General features: G+C 57.0%; 1 long non-coding RNA gene across 1 annotated transcript; it reads left to right on the top strand.

Moving 5' to 3' along the window:
• Positions 1–1,152: 1,152 nt before the first annotated feature.
• On the top strand, positions 1,153–4,182 carry LOC127060194 (uncharacterized). Its single transcript, XR_007778913.1, has 2 exons — positions 1,153–1,612; positions 3,689–4,182. It is a non-coding gene; the product is annotated as an uncharacterized LOC127060194 (long non-coding RNA).
• Positions 4,183–12,541: the final 8,359 nt, after the last annotated feature.

Below are 12,541 nucleotides of genomic sequence, written 5' to 3'. Positions count from 1 at the left end.
CCTTGCAAGAAATCCGTGTACCGCAGGTGTAACTCTGACTTGCAAATGGCTTTATCTCTTGTGTATCTTATTTGTATATAGTAACGTTAATGAGTAACTCTTGTGGCGCTTGTGGAAGGAGGTAAACAGCGAGCAATCTCTGTGGATTATCCTGTCTATTACTCACCTGGCGCCTGTCTTGATATCCTCAATGGTTTTATGGCTGATGCAGGCGACCCGGCGCTGGGTGGGGGTGGCCGGCGGCGGGGGGGCTCCGGCGGGGCGGCGGCGCCACCTCTCGGGCAACCCGAGCAGAGCCCCGAGACCCCCGAAAGGACCCACGGCCCGTGGGAGGGGGCACAGAACGCCCCGAACGAGGGGGAACTCGGGGCGTGCTGGGGGGAGTCAGCATCCCACACCCCCCACCCCGACCCCCGGGCGGGCAGCGCGGCGCAGCTCCCGCAAGCGCAGCTCCCGCAGGCTCCCGCAGGCTCTGCTAGGAGCCGAGCTGCGTTTGACCCACGGGAGTTTCAGCCCCGAGTCCAAAGTCTCTGGGAAAGCGAGGCCGCGGCCGCCCCGCGGGGATGGAAGGAGCGGGGAAGGAGCACGGAGCGCTCCCCGGAGCGGCAGCGGCAGCGCCCGGGGGGCAGCGCGACACCGACACCCCGGCGGGCCGGGCACCCGCAGTCGCCGGCGCGCTCGGCCCACGCTCCGCTATTAGTTAATTATTGATTGATTACAAGTGAAAATTTATGACCCTCTCTACCCCCCGCCCCCCCGCAGCCTCCCGGTCCCTCGCACGCACACACGCTCCTGCCCTCTGCAAACACTCCGGGGGAGGCGGGAGGCGTGTTGTTGTTTTTGGCCTTGACAGCTTCCAGGAATATGAAATATTTAAGCCCTTCGGTCGATCTCCCTTACCCTGGACGTCCTTTTTTTTTTTTTTTTTTTTTTTTTTTTTTTTTCCTTCCCCCCTTTCATGTCCCGGCTCGGAGGCTCCCGCGGCGGCCGAGCCCCCTCCCCGCAAACAGCCGGCGTGCGGGCTCGGAGCACGCCAGGCCTCGCAGATCAAAGGGACCTCTCCGGCCTCTGCACAAGCGAAGAAAAAAAAAAAAAAAGACAAGAAAAAAAAAAAGTTTGATTTCTTTAACGATTGTTCGTAAAAATCTTGGAAGCAGAGACCATCCGCCTCCTCCTTCGCCTCGGGCTGCAGGATTGCACCGGGAAACGATTTTGGGAAGGCAGAAAGACAGTTTGGGAGAAGGGAAGAGAAAAAAAAGGGGGAAAAATTAAAAATATAGAGGAGTTGCTTGAATTTAGCAGCCGTTTATCGGCAGGAGCGCACACGCCGTCCCGGGTGGGAGCCCCAGCCGCAGCCCCGGTGGGCAGCGGGGTCGGGGCCGCTCTCGGACTAGCGCTTCCCAAAATAGGGAGGGTTCAAAGCCCCTGAGTGTGCCCGTGGCTGTGCGGGGGACACTCCCCAGGGGGACACTCCCCAGCTCCGGCCGGCTCGCCCGGGGCGAGGGGCGCTGCCAGAAGGTGACCGTAGTGCTGCCCCGGCCGGGGCTGAGAGACGGACGGACGGACGGAGGGACGGCTGATGGACGGAGCGGTTGTTTGCCGTCTCGGGAGGGTAAATGGGCCGATGAGGCGATTGCCTCGAGGCGCTGGCGCTTGGCAGCGTGCGGGGACCGCCCCGCTGCCCCCCCGGTCCCTGTCACCGGGCCGGGAGCGACAGCCGGCCGGGCGGATCCGCGCTGGAGGCGCCGGGACGGCGGGGCTGGAATCATCTGATGGGGGAAACGGGGCGGGAGAAACCTCCCTCCTTCGGCACCTCCAGCCGCGCCTCGCAGAGAAACCCACGGGGGCACGGCGGTAACCCCTAGCCCTCATCCTGTCCCGGGGGAGTGGAGAGACCCCCGGCAGGACATCCCGGCCTGGGGATCTGGGCTTCGCACCGCGGTATCGCCGCGCAACCACCTCCCTTTGCACCTGAAGGTTTTTGGTTGCGGGTGGGGAGAAAAAACCAGCGGTTCCCAGGGAGGCAGCCCCGGAGGGTGATGCCTTGGTCTTCTTCTTGTTGGCATTTTTGTTTTGGTGTTTTGATTATTTTTCTTTTCCAGCCAACCCCAAACTTCCCACGTGCTTCTCCCCAAACCCCACATTATTAGGGAACAATTAAGGCGTGTAAAAACACGGCGGGGCAAAGTCCTTGAGCTGGAAGTGGCCGTCCAAGGCGCTATTTGAGCTCCTGGCCCCATCCTCTCGCCCCGACGAGGGGGCTGCTGAGGGCAGGGTGAACCCCGAGGCCGGGCCAGGGCCCCGGAGCTTCTGTGGGGCTCCGGAGCTGCTCTTTCCTCATCTGCCACCCTCCTTCGTGGAAGATCAACCCGCAGCCGCCTCGCACACACCACCTTCGGGCTTTCCCTTTTCTAATCCATCTCTTTTTTTCCCATTCTTTCTTTGGTTTCGTGCTTTTTATGATCTGATTATTCTAGAATAAATGCTTAATAATTATTATACTTCTAAACGCTCTCAGCCGAAACAGTTCGACCTTTAGCTCAGGTAACCGCGGCCATAATTCCTGCTGAATTTCACCTTGGTCTCACCAAACGAAGCTTTCCCTCACCCTCCCACATAAAAACCTTCCCAGAGAAGGCATTCAAATAAAAACCAAACCAGCACCGAGCGGGCTGGGCTGAGCGGAGCCGACCCGACCCCACGGACACCCCGACCCCCTCCCCTCCCGGGGCAGCTCCCCTCTGCCTCCAACTTCTCTCCTTTCCGAGGTCCTTTCGAGCTTAATTTCCTTTCAAGCCGCCCGAGCGCCACTCACAAAATAAAGCTATCAAGGAAATAAGCCCGAGAGAAAAAGCCAGTGGTGCTTTTCCCCCCGGACCTGCTCGTCCCAGTGAAGGTACGAGCGGAGCGGCTGCGGGCAGGGGGAGCCGGCCGAGCCGGGGGACGCGGGGTCCGGCCGGGAGCATCCCTGGGGCTGGACTGACGGGTCGCTAAAACAAGGAGGTGTTCTTGGGGCAGGAGGAGGCGGCAGGGAGGGACTTGGAGGGATTTCTCCAAGCTTTCCTGGAGTCTCGTTCTAGGTCCCTCTGCAGGAAAGGGGTCCCCGCCACCGCGCTGCCCGAGCGCGCTCCCTCGGGGATGTGTCACCGCGATTTTCAGCAGGATTCTGTCCCTTCTGCCCCGACACTGCTCCTGGGCGCTCTCGCGTTTATTTTCCACCGGTTTCTTGGAAATGCACTTTCCCAGCGTTCCCTCGCTGTCCATTCCTGGCCTTCCCCGTGGATTTTCGAGGGGCGCTTTTTTATTCCTCCGTTCTCCCGTGTCCTTTTTCAGCCGGTTTTCATTTCTCCCGTCTCGGATCTAAAAAGCAAGCAGAAAAAAACCCCTCAAACCTAAATACAATTATAAACCAGGTCAGGAGGCTCCCCCGCTTCCCTTGCTGGAGCTGGTGGGGGTAGGGGCTACCCCTAGGAAAAGTGAAAAGCTCGTTTTAATGGGCGGTCATTGCTAAATCTCACCTTCGGGCCAAAACGACTCGCGACCCATTGCCCTCCTTACGATGTATTTATTTGTCTCAGTGGCACCAGCCGTCAGTCATTAGTGGGGGGGTGAAGCCGAGAGCCGCCCCACGGTGGTGGCGGTGGTCCTGTGGCTTTTTTGGTTTGTTTTAAATACTATTTTTCAACAGGAGCCCTTCCAGAAGAGGAGGAATAACCTGTCCCGGGAGGTCTCCTTGGCGAAACACGGGGGGAACACGCGTGGGAGCGCAGAGAGCGGCGACCCCTCCGAAAATGGTTTTGGTCGGAGCGAGAGGGGTTTGGTTCTCTCCCCGAGGGGTTCGCTCCCAGGAAAAGCGGCGCTTGGGCCGGCAGGGACTTTATTTAATGGACGGCAACGTTTTCCAATAGTAACAATAACGGAGGGGCAAACCAGCCCAGAAACCCGAGCTCAGCAGCAGCCGGGCGAGCATCCTCGACCCCGGGACCGGGAGTGCAGCCGGGCAGCAGCTCCGGACACCCGCCCGGCCGTGCTCGCCGGCACGCAGATCTGTGGTTACGGCCGATGACACTTTATGCACAGCTTTCTCTGCAGGTCGTATTCAGAAAGCAGTTTTATATACATTTTATCGATTTATATAGCTCAAATGCTTGTGTGTGATTATATAAAGTTGATATAAAGAAACATGGCTGTGAGCACATTTATTTTCACTCCACACCAGGCGTGTGCTGTGTGGGATCCCGGCTCGCCCTGTCCCCGCTGCCCGCACTCGTCCCCTCCGGCCCCGGCTTTCCCAGCTGAGTCCCGCCTGGCCGAGCTCAGCCCGGCCGGGGCTCGGACCGCTGGATTTGGGATTCGTTTAGTGATACTTTTGCTATCGAGTATTTTGGGTCAATTCATCTCTGCCAACAGCAGTTCGCTGAGCAGCCCCAGGCTCCGCCGTCACCCCCGGGACAGCTCTGGGGGCCCTGACCACCGTGCAGGGAGAGGGAAACGGGTGTGAGTGTCCCCGGTACTGGGGTTCACACCCCTTCCACAGGCGGCTCTGCTTCGTTCCCTCTGCCAAATATTTAACCAGGGATAGGGACGAGAGAGAAACAACAAATTTCATCCTCCCTTTCCCCCAGCTCGCCATCCCTCGGCTCCAAACCTGTCGGGAGGCTGCACCGACGGGGCGGGAGCGCTTGGCCTGGCTGGCTCCGGGCAGGGAGGGAGGAAGAGAGGGATGGAAGAAAGGGATGGATTGGGGACGGGGTCGGGGTGGGGAGGGAGAAGCTCCATCCTCGTGCCACAGCTCATTTCATCCTGAATTCGTGAAATCACGAAATTAGGGAACCATGAAACCACGGCAGCGGGCAGGACCTGGGTGCCCGGAGCCAGCAGCCCGCAGGAGGAGGACGGGGGGCTCCTTGCTGCTGGGGGAGTCCCCGCGGCCGCTCCCGGGCTGCTCCCGAGGCCGGGGCCGCTCCCGGGAGCGGGGCCGGTCTCTGCCGGGCCCGGTGTCGCCTCCGCCGCTCCTGGGGCGCCACCTGGCGGGAGCAGCCCGGCACGGCACTGCCCGGAGCACGGGCACGGCTCGGTTCTACGGGCACGGCTCAGCACGGCACGGGCACGGCCCGGAGCACGGTCACGGCTCGGCTCCAGAGGTCCGCGGGGAGCCTTTCCCAGGGCTGGCAGGGGCAGCAGCGGGGTCAGGGGGTCCTGGGGATCCCCAAGAGCCTGGCCATGAGGAATGAAGAGAACACAAGCAGCAGGAGCCAAAGGGAAAAGATCAGAATTGAAGTGCTCCTTCTTCAGAGGCAGAGGAAGAAGAGGCAGGGCTGGAAATGCTGTGAGCCCCCTGCTCTGCTCACCCGAGAGCAGGAGGGCAGGGCTGCCTCCAGCACCGCCAGGATGGCTCCTGGGGACTTCCACGCACTCCAAAGGAGAACCTTTGGGCTGGGCATTCAGAGGGAAGCAGCTTTGGGCCTGGCACTCTTGCAGGAAACCTCTCAGGGTTCTCCAGGTGTGTGTGAGTGTAGCTGGGAGCAGGGCAGGGGCTTCACAAACAGAACTTCGCCCTCCTGGCCGTGCCACGGGCTGGTTTGGGTGGCAGAGGCCTCCTTGCTTTGTCTCCTTGGGCTTCTGATGCCCTCCCTCACACCTACGGAACTGTTTTGCTCCCCTGGTTCTGTCTTTGCCCTCTGCCTGCTCACTCACAGACAGGTCCCAGTGCAAGCAAGCACAAAACCAATGTGTTTATGTTTTGTTTCACAGTTTTATTCGTACTCCTCCAGCTTGCCTTACACTTTTACTCTCTCTTACACACAACTATCCTTCATAAGCACTTTGCCTTATAATACCCTTGTTTTAGCTCTGATTTCTGCCTCCTGCCCCAGAAACTGCCATTTCACATTAAACACTTCACTCTGGGCCAGAGATTAACCGGCTTTGGTGACATCAGAGGGCACAAAAATGTGAGAAGGAGGATGTAAAAGCAAGGAAGACAAGCATCAAACTTCAGGGCAAACAGTGGGCATGATACTGATTGCCTTTTAGTGTGCAGTGGGTGCACAATGGGGAGGAAAACCTTCCCAGAGAAAAAAAAAACAAAAAACAAAAAACCACTCACCCTGCCTGAGGATCTTGGAGCAGACAGTGAAACTTAGGGATTAACTCAGAGGGGACCTTATCCCAGGGCTTCTGTGGGGAAGTGGTTTTCCAGGTCTAGCAGAGCTCCCAAATAAAGTGCTGTCCTACTTTCTGGCTGTGTCTGCAGAGTGATGAGAAATGGCCATTGTCTGTGCCCAGGCTGGTGCGTGCTCTCATTAGGGCTCTGAATTGTGTGTGTGCATCTGGCGTCAGGGCTCTTGGGAAGGCAGGACAGGCAGGGCGTTGTGGGAGGGAATTCCCAGCTTCCAGCAGGCTGGGACATTTCTGAAGGAGTTTTAAACTCCTGGAGCCTCAGTGGTGGGACAGGAAGCTGGTGGTGGGCAGGATGGTGGTCCTGCATCATGAATGTTTAATGGAGCTGTGTAGCCACATTGCTCCTCACAGAGAAAAGCAAGGCAACCTTCCCAGGAATATTTCTGGGATTCACATTCTCTGAACCTCAGAGAATGATCAAAACAATCCTTATTGTTTGCTGTGCCTGTGTTGTGCCAAAGTAGAATGCAATGTGGAGATTGTTTACCCAAAGTGAGGGTGTTTTGTTTCCTTGGCCTGTCAGGACCAGGTGTGTGTGTCAGGATTGCTGGGGGACAGTCAGGAGATTCTGGGCACTTGAGTGCAGCATTGAGTGCTTGTCAGATTCAGTTTAGATGTAGTATGGATGTAATATAGTATAATAAAGTAATTAATTAGCCTTCTGATAAGATGGAGTTCTCCTCATCATTCCTCTCCATTGTTGGGGGCAAAACTATCCACTCTAGAGTTGTGTGAGCAGAGCTCTGGGGGAATCCTCCCCTGCAGGGGCAGAGCCTTCCCTGGGAGCAGCAGGAGTCACTGGAGGTGTATCCAAGTAAGCCCATTTTGCTCCTTGGGTGTTGGGTTCTGATCTGAACTGACAGGGGTTAGGAGACCTGGAAAATGGCCTTCCCTCCTTCCCCTAATGAGTTACCCCGAGCCCAGGGCACTCCATGTTCACTGAGGATGGTCTAACAAGGAGAAGTGTCAGGAAACATGAAGGCACAGCTGTTCTTTCCACTTGGGTAGCTGTGATCAGTTTAAATAATGGATATTCTGTTCAGCTCCTTCCAGGGCAACTTGGAGTCTCCAGCCCCTCACTAAGAGGAGACACGCTGATTTATCATTTATTTATTGGATTCTAACCCTGTTTTACGGGTAATCAATCGCTGCTTTTTCAGCTTCCTCTTAAATCACATCACCCCCGTGCAATCAGGGGCTGAGGCCACTCCCAGAGCACAGAGGTTCCCACTGGAAAAAGTGTTTCCATCAGATTTGGAGATGCTGATGTGGGCAGTGATGGGGGCTGATTTGGCCATGTCTCTGGGGCTGGGTGAGCACCCTGGTGGCCCTGAGGTCACACTGGAGGAGGGTGCTGTTTTCTCAGCTGCTCTGCAGTTTGGAGACCCTGGTGTTTGCGTTGGGATGAGCTGGGACAGAAATCCTATTTAGGGCTAAATCCTATTTATTACAGAAAAATGGAGGGCAGGGCACAGTCTGTAAACTCAGATGAAAACTGTCCTGTATTCTTGGCACATCACTTGTACATCCCCCCAGATGCCTCCCCACCACTGAGTGGGACCCAACACATCCCCAGTGAGAGCTTCACACGAATTTTAGTGCCAGGACCCCTGAGAGCAGCGTGGGCACTCTGTGAGGGCCCTCACTGCCTGCCTGGGGTGGTGCTTGCCCTCCTCCTGTGCCCAGGTGATGCCCATCAGGCTCAAGGAGAACCAGCTGTGGCCAATGAAGAGATAATTCCAGTGTGGATTTGCTGCATGGAAGAAAAGGGCCTTGAGTTTTTATAGACCTGATCCAGGCTAAGGAAGGATTGTTCCTCAAAGCTGTGCTGCTGAAGGAGCTATGAGAGGTGTTTGGGAGAGGACCTGTGCTGGGGAGCTCTGGAATCCTTGTGAAGGTAGGGAACTGTGAGAAGTGAGGGGGACGTGGTGTAGACACGGATGGAAATGGTTGCTGTGTGATTTCCTGGCTCCCCTCAAGAGCTGGGGGGGGTTTGTTTCCCTGGAGGGAGTTTTAGATGTGTCAGATGTGCCTTCCCTGTGACTCAAAAGGGCTCCAGGGTCTTGGAACTTCTGGTTTCTGCTTCTCTGGGGACGGGTGGGATGAGCAGAGACAGAAGCAATGTGATTTACATGGAGCTGAGGGTGGGGGAGAAAGCAGCTGCTCTGTGCAAATCTGGAATCTGAGTGTGTGAAAATGTGGGAAGGGCTCACCGAGGTTCCCTGTGGAGCTGCTTCTCCTCCCTGCTCCTGCAGCTGATGCTGGGCCTGCTGCCCTCCATCCAGGGCAAAGCATTAAACCTCAGGGGTCTGAGGTTTTCCGTGGAGCCTGGGCACAAACTGAGCTGGCTTTGCTCTTTGTTGGGACTCTTCCAGACTCACCCTTGCTCGTCTGTGGGATTCAAGCTGGACCTGGTTTGGGTCCCCAGGTGCCAGTGTGTCCCCACAGAGAGCTGGTAGCCATCCTGCCCCTGCAGGCAGAGGGGAAATGGTTTGGGGTGTGCGTGGGGTCCTGCCCTATCAGTCTCTGTGCTCTTTGATTTTTGGAGTTCCTTGGCTGGAGAACAAAGGAAGAGCCCTGGGTTTGGGGAGGATGTTGAAACCCGGGGACCAGCGTGGCAAAGATTCTGCTGCAGAATCAGGAGTGTAGCTGGAAGGGAAGGAACTTGACAAACGAGTGGAATGCTGCCCCTGGCTGCCCTGGCAGCCTTTTATCATCCTGCATCATCTGCCAGCCTGGCTGGGCTGCTCGACACCTGCTTTCTTATGTGAGAAGTCCCCAAGCTCCCCACAGTGGTTTTGCTTTTGAAGGACCTCAGCCAGGCACAGCATCCATGTGTAATTTTCCACTCTTGGCAAGGCCCACCCCAGTGAATTTGGGAAAGCCATCTGCTGATGATGGCTGTCCCTTGGGGCTCTGGGTGCTTCAGGGCCCAGCCCCCAGGAACAGGGTGGGAGCTGTGATGGGGGCCAATGGCCCTGGTCAGGCTGAAATGGAGTAGAAATAAATGTTGGTTTTTAAAAACTCTCTCCAGGAAATGTGATCTTTGGCTTTAAAACAATCTGTTACCCCCTCTAAAGGTTTAATGTAGAAAAAGAAAAATGCTGGAAGGGTGGGATGCCACTACAACCATCAAAGCTGCAGATACTTCTTCTGCTGTTGTCACAAGAATGTGCTCATCTTTGCACACAAGACAATACCAGATGTTTGATTGTTGAGGAAATATTGATTTTCCAGGAAAATGACAGCACTGGATGAATTTCTCATTTGCTAGTGAGTTGTTATACATAGGATTGAACACCACAACATTTTAGGCTGGGTTCTGTTCTCATTGTCTGCAACTTCCTAAATTTCACAAAGCCTAGAAACTTAATAATACTTATATATGATATATATAATATCTAGGAGCTGATTCTCCTTGCAGGAGCTGCACAGCTGCTGCCAACCCACGGTGTAAATGCTGCCCTCCCTAGCCACGGGTGCCCCATCATTCCCAGGGGTGAGGAGGGTGCTCTTTATGGTCATGTCTTACAGCTGGGGGCTGAAGAACCACTCACAGGTTTCCAGTGGGCAAAGAGACACAAAAAAAGGCTCAAAAAGCTCCTCTGCCTTGGCACTGAGGGGGCAGAGCAAGGGCAGGGAGTCAGGACACAGCCCTGGCTGGTTTTGATCTCTGTTCTGGTTGTACCCAATGGTGTTTCCCTGTGAGCTCTGCAGATCGCTGTCTCCTAATCCCTGCTGCCACCCCTTCCTGCAGGTGAAGGGCAGGCCTGGCTGGAGTCCTCTGGGGCACCCTGGTGTGCAGGAGCAGGGTTCCCTCACCCCCTGAGCCCTGTGCCACCCTGGTGACCCATCAGTGAGGCCTCTGCTCCTGTGGGGAGGGAAATCATTTGAATTTCTCTGATCTGATACTGGTGCAGCTTTGTCTAGATCAGGGAATGCTTTTCTAGGCTCGGGTGGGATTTGCAGTGTTCATTTCATTTAAATCCCTTTAGGCAGAAGGTCTGGGGTGTTTTTGCAGGGCTCAGTGCATGGGAACAGCTACATGCACATTATGGTAAATACAGCTTGGAAAAATTCTGGGTGTAGAGGCACAGGTGTTTAAGTCCTTAATTTTAATGGAGATAACAAACCCCAAACCTTGTAGTTAGTCCTGATTATTCTGGCTTGGCTGTGAGGTGCCAGGCTTTGAAACACGGATGGTATCTTTGTCATTAACCAGCCTGCTACCCTTGTAAAAGCTTTTTTTTTTAATAAAACTTTCCATGTTCACAAAGATTTTTAACGGAGGGGGAGAGGAGCATGTGCCGCTCCTGGTGTGTCAGAGGAGGGGCTGGAGATGCTGCTGCGTGCTGTGGGGCAGGAGGACTCGGAGCAGGCTCTCAGAGCCCGGTTTGCATAGAGCCCAGGTGAAGGCGCGGCTGTTCCAGGGAACCGTATGGAAATGTGCCGCTAGATGGCCCCAGGAAGAAGGAGGATGGGGCTGCGGGGCAGCGAGGGCAGCGAGCCGCCTCCAGCAGGCACCTGGTGCCGCCGCAGGGCCCGGGCAGGGCTGGGGTGCCGCGCTCCGACCGCCGGGACAGCGCTGGTGGGAAAGAGCAGGGGCAGCACCCGGGGCTCCCGCACTGCTCAACTCTCCCGGCCCCTGCTGCTGCCTCTTGTGCACGGCAGCGTGCTCCGGGCTGTGCCCAGCTGGGCTGCTGGGGACTCCCTGTCCTGCTGTGATGGCCCACGGGACTGCTGGGGACTCCCTGTCCTGCTGTGGTGGCCCACGGGACTGCTGGGGGCTCCCTGTCCTGCTGTGATGGCCCACGGGACTGCTGGGGGCTCCCTGTCCTGCTGTGATGGCCCACGGGACTGCTGGGGACTCCCTGTCCTGCTGTGATGGCCCACGGGACTGCTGGGGGCTCCCTGTCCTGCTGTGGTGGCCCATGGGACTGCTGGGGACTCCCTGTCCTGCTGTGATGGCCCACGGGACTGCTGGGGGCTCCCTGTCCCTGTCCTGTGTCCCCAGGACTGCTGTGGGCTCCCTGTCCCTGTCCTGTGTCCCCAGGAATGGTGTGGGCTCCCCGTGCTGTGTCCCCAGGACTGCTGTGGGCTACCTGTCCCAGTGCTGTGCCCTGTCTTGGCACTTTTCCATGAGATGAGGGACAGCCCAGCACAGCTGGCATGTCAGGGTGGCTCTAAGCTCTGTGTGTCCCAGTGTCCTTCTCCTGTCTCTGGAGAGTTAACCAGGTTTGCTGGAGCCCTGGTAACTCACAGGCATCACCTTCCATCTGGAGTCAGCCTGGCAGCCACAGCCCCGGCCCCACGCTGGGATAAGTGACAACATCTCCCCTGTGATGAGCAAAGCCTGGGGTCTGCTGGCCTGGCTGGTGGGGCTTGGGGCTGCTCTTTGGGACTGTCCTGTGTTTGGGACCAAGGTGCCTTTCCTTTCCCCTCCTGTGGAGGAAGCCTTAACTTTAGAAGGGGACACTGAGTGTTCCCTTTGGATGGGGCTTGGGGCAGCCTGGTGTCCCTGCCATGGCAAGGGGGGGGGGGGGAGCTTGGTGGTCTTTAATGTCCCTTCCAACCCAAACCACCCTGGGGTTCTGAGTGTCTCCTTCTGTTACTGCTGCTTCAGCTGGATGGAGGGTCACAGACATTTAGGGCTCCAGGTCCTCTGGAAGGGTGGTGGCTGTGCTCAGGGGAGCCCATGGGTCAGGAGGGGATGTAGGGGCTGTGGCTCCTGCCCCACACCTGAGCCTGTGGGAAGCAGAGAGGATGAGAGGCTGTGCATCGTTCCTGCGCTCCTCTCTGGTGTGCTGATGAGCTCCTGGGGAGGATTTAATGAATGGAGCTTCTCTGATGGAGGAGATAGGAAAAATTGCTAACCTGGGGAGGTGGAAAACAGTGCAGGGCCATGTCACAGAGTCAGCCTGGCCTGGTGGCCTCTCAGGAGGGGATGGCTGCTGCGTGAGCCAGCTTAGGAGGGGAAGCACAGCCAGGGAAGGAGCTGCCACCGAGCCACGGCTTTCTGGGATGTGCTGGCACAAATCTGCTCTGGAAGGAGCTCTGGGAGGCTCTGCAGCGCTGCAGGCAGGTGTGAGCACTGCCAGGGAGCGCTGCAGGGCAGGCTCCCCTCGGGCCAGCCGGGGAAGTACCTGCTCTCCTGCAGACAGGGAAGCTGCGTCCTCTCCCCTGTGATATGGAGTTCCTGCGGGGCCCCGGGCGAGTGGCACTGCTCTTCCAAGCCAAGCTTTGCTCCTGAGGCAAGCTGGGATGAGTCCAAGGGCTTGTCTGGTTTCCTTTCTAGGTTTCCTCCCTGTTTAGTGGGATTAATAACACCTAAGGGTGTCAGAGTTAATTACTCATCAGG

Source organism: Serinus canaria, chromosome 15 (assembly GCF_022539315.1).
Source record: "Serinus canaria isolate serCan28SL12 chromosome 15, serCan2020, whole genome shotgun sequence".
Lineage (NCBI taxonomy): Eukaryota > Metazoa > Chordata > Aves > Passeriformes > Fringillidae > Serinus > Serinus canaria.
This window is presented reverse-complemented; position numbering and strand designations above follow the sequence as displayed.